At 42.2% G+C, this 4081-nt stretch overlaps 1 protein-coding gene across 1 annotated transcript in view; it reads right to left on the bottom strand.

Moving 5' to 3' along the window:
• The window catches only part of LOC104993294 (interferon-inducible GTPase 1-like), a 16793-nt gene extending 12921 nt beyond the window's left edge, over nucleotides 1-3872 (bottom strand). The window contains 2 exon segments of the mRNA XM_010846471.1: nucleotides 582-742; nucleotides 3599-3872. The gene's annotated coding sequence lies outside the window, so the exon portion shown is untranslated.
• Between the last annotated feature and the right edge of the window lie 209 nt (nucleotides 3873-4081).

The raw sequence follows: 4081 nt of genomic DNA, 5'->3' as shown, positions 1-4081 counted from the left end.
CTCTCCCCAAACCCCCTCCAGCCATTTTTATGGCTGAGTAATCAGCCATAAAGAACTCATTTTAAAAGTGAACTCATTTTATGGTTAAGTAATCAGCCATGAAAAGGAACTCATTAGAAGTCAGTTCTAATGTGTGAATGAACCTAGAGCCTGTATAACAATACAGAGTGGAGTAAATGAGAAAGAAAAACAAACACTGTGTATTAATATTTATATATGGAATCTGGAAAGAGAGTATTGATGAACCTGTTTGCAGGGCAGCAGTGGAGATGCAGACATAGTAGACTTGTGGACACGATGGGGGAAGGAGAGCGTGGGACAAATCAAGGGAGTAGCACTGAAACATATACTTTACCATATGTGAGAAAGATAACCAGTGGAAATTAGATGTATGATGCAGGGAGTTCAAACCTGGTGCTCTGTGACAATCTAGAGGGGTGGGATTGAGTGGCTTAAGGGAGTGGGGATATATGTATACCTATGTCTGATCCATGTTGATGTATGGCAGAAATCAATATAATATTGTAAGGCAATTACCCTCCAATTAAAAATAAATAAATTAATTTAAAAAAGAAAGTTACTCTGGACACCTGCTTCCAAATGACATAGAAGTATCTTTTATTTAGAATTAAATCTTCTGATTTAGATCACAAATTCAGCAACCACGGGACTACCATTTCTTGTCTGGGATTTGCAGCTGTGCATTTCAGCTATGGTCCGGCAGCAGGGGTGTTCTCTTTTACTAAAAAAAAAAGAAGAAGAACAAGAGGGGTAATGTGGGTGCTGTGAGCACAGCGGCTGACCTCCTGACAGACAAGGGAGACAATGGGACACCGTTAGAACAGCAGGCAGGCTCAAGGGAGAACTGACACTTTTCATGGGTTAGTAGCTTATTTCTATGGTCTCAAGACAAAGAAAAATACTGCTGGAAGGGTGGCATTAGGTGATTTGTTAGGGTGCTAGAGAGTGTGTCCTGGGCTGGGCATTTTGCCTAATTTGTGGCCAGAAAGTTGGCCTGTAAGGATCAGAGGGGATTTTGGCAATGATTACATGGGGATCAGTCAATTTTGGAGATGACCTTGATTCTGGGCTCTACTTCTGTGGCATTTGTGTAAGGCTTCCCACCTTTGGCCTTGGGAGAGGACTCCATGGAGGATGGGTATAAAAAGAGTTGCTTAGAGCCCTCAGGCTGTGGTGTGGACCAGCAGTTTTCAGCCTCATTTTACTCAGAAAACCCTCTGCAACCGGTTTAACTATAAAAGCAGTTGCTCAAGTAGGAAAGGGGTGGAGTCTGTGAATTACTCTGCAAATGCTTGCTAAGATTTTCAGTGGCAGTGATAACAGTTCTGTGGTGACTGACATGGCTAGACTTCTAATATTTTCATCTTCTTTGGGCATAACATGTTCAGGGGGAGGCAAGTATATCTGGACATCATACGGTCTCTGAAATTCAGACGCAAAGTACACAGCTCCTGGTTTGCAGAGGCAAGGAATGGCTCAGAAAATATCCTGTCTCCTGGTCCCAATCAGGTAGACAAAATTCCAAACAGTCTAATAAACAATTTCCAAATGGTTATAGAGTTGAAATCTCAACTGCCCTGATTCAGTCCCTCCTCCAACTGAGGCAATTGCTTCAGGGAGAGGAAAAGAGGCAACTTCTCCTCTCTTTCTTTCTCCCATTATAAGAATAGGAGCTGACTGAGAGGATGACACTAGCATCAGGGATCTTAGCCTGGAAGCAGGGCATTTAAATGTTTTAAAAAACATGTGACTCTTAAGGGATACAAAGGAAGGAACTTTGAGCAATGAGAAGACATTCTGTTTCAAAGTGAAAGAAAAATAAGATAAATGACCAGTGTAGGGGAGCAAAATTACCACCCCAAAATGTTTCTCTGGTATTAGGATTATTTTAGATTGTTTATTTTTCAGAAACAGAACGCTCAGGAAGCTTTCTTTTTTACCTCCCCCTTAACTGCCTAAAAGCATTTAGATAGGGGGCTTCCTCCAAGAAAGGAGCTATCACCAGAGGTAACTAAAACCAATAGGAGCTGGGCATAGTAGGCTGGGAAATTGACCAAGGCCTATTTGCTTACATTCTGCTCTGATGTCCCGCTGTCTCTATATGGCAAGACAACTACTTGTTTACCAAACTTTTGCTCTTCCCATTACTATGTGCATTGTCTTCCTCACCTTTGAAGTACTAGCCCCCTAAACCCACCAACTTTGCTCAGAATGGATACATTCTAATTGCCTGATTGCCTCTGAGTCTCATATTCTTCTACAGCCACCCCCTTACCTATGTATAGTAATTGTTTTTGCTTTTATTTTCCTCCTGTTGATTTATCTCATGTCAATTTAATTCTTAGACCAGCTACAAGAACCTAGAAAGGTAGAAGAAAAACTTTTCTGCCCCAAAATCATTTTTTTAAAACTAAAGCAGTTTAAAAACTGTGGCTGACCAATCTTGTTTTGTTTGCACTTCCCCACTGCAAACTGAGATCTACGATTGGGTGTGTCTATGTTGTAAGGGAACAAAATATACTGCCCCAAATGTGTCTCCTTGGCATTAGGGTTATCTAGAATAATTAATTTTAAGAAACCAAAGACTCAAGAAGAGCTTTTACCTTCACCTTAACTGCCTTAAAGAATTTAGATAAACGGCCTATTCTAGGAAGGAGAACTATCACCAGAGATACCTACAGAGTATGTGCTAGGTAGACTAGACTTGGGGAAACTTAGCAAGGCCTATTTGATCGAAGTCTTCTCTCTCTCCCATTGCTTTCTGCCTGGCATGGCAAACATTTACCAAACATTTGTTTTTCCATCTTTCTAAAATTGTTTTCCCCTTTGAAGTCCTAGGCTCCTACCTTTCTCCTGAAATCCAAATGGCATATAAGCACCAGTTGCCTGAATGTCTGTGTGCTATATATTATGGAGTCCCCGAACATAGAAAATTTAATTTGTTTTTTCCTCATATTAATCTGTCTCATGTCATTTTAGTTGTGAGACCAGCCCAATGCACTCACAAGTGTAGAAGAAAATTATTGCTTCCCCTAAAACAGGCTCAGTCCTGATGCTGCTCCACATACATTCACCATTTAGGTTTTCTTACCCTGTCCCATGTTACCCAGCACCACCTCTGTGCTGAAGGTGCTGAAGTCTTCCCTAACCTCACTCACATATATCCCACTGTTTACACAACATCTCCCACTTGTGTGTCTAGAATGATCTTTAATAACTGAACAAGGCCAAACCTAACTCAAGTCCCCATCCATTTCCTTCTATAGTCTTCTCCCTTCCAGGTAATGTCAGTGCCACCCTTTGTTTGCACATGGGGTCATCCACATAATTGTCTTCCACTCTTATCTCATATCTACAATCCTCTGACCTCCCCAAGTCTATCTGGAATCCAGTTACTCTGCTTATTTCCATCATCGTTGCCTAGCCCTTGGCTTGTCACTCACTCTCTTAACTACCTGAGGATGACCAGGTCTTCTGCACCAACTCTCAGCTTTCCACCAGCCAGCTCTGCCCTTCAGGCCTCCAAGCAGAAGGCCAGCATCCCATCACTTCAAGTACAAAGAATTTGCTCACTTACCAGTTGAAAGAGGAAAGATATTTCTGGTCAAAGCTCAGATCTGAAAGTTTCCACTAAGTGAGCAGAAAATGCAGTCTGGTGAATCGCTCCCTGCAGCGCCCAGCACAGGAACACTCCAGAGAGCTGTCCTTGTCCAGGCAAATGCAGACAGAGTAGAGAGCAAGGACAGCTAAACCTCTAGCCTGCCTGGGAAATGATGTCCAGGATGGGAGGCAGTAGAGAATATAAGAGCCTGTGGCTTGAGCCCTTCCTTGGGGGTGGGGAAAAAAAGATGATAGTTGATAACCCACATTTCTAGGAAATGAAAATGAAACCATGGCAATCATGTTTATGTCTTTCTCTACAGCAGAAATATTTCCCAGAAAAGAAAAATACAAGAGTGTAACTTTAGGAAGCTCAGTGATTAAGGAGAGGGCACAGAGGTACTAGAGGCGAGGAAAGGCAGGTTTCCAAGGACCCCTGGGAGGTCACCTAATGAAGACA

This window comes from Bison bison, unplaced genomic scaffold, assembly GCF_000754665.1.
Source record: "Bison bison bison isolate TAMUID 2011002044 unplaced genomic scaffold, Bison_UMD1.0 scf7180017864238, whole genome shotgun sequence".
NCBI classification, from domain to species: domain Eukaryota; kingdom Metazoa; phylum Chordata; class Mammalia; order Artiodactyla; family Bovidae; genus Bison; species Bison bison.
Note: the sequence above shows the minus strand (reverse complement) of the source record. Positions and strands in the feature narration are given on the sequence as shown.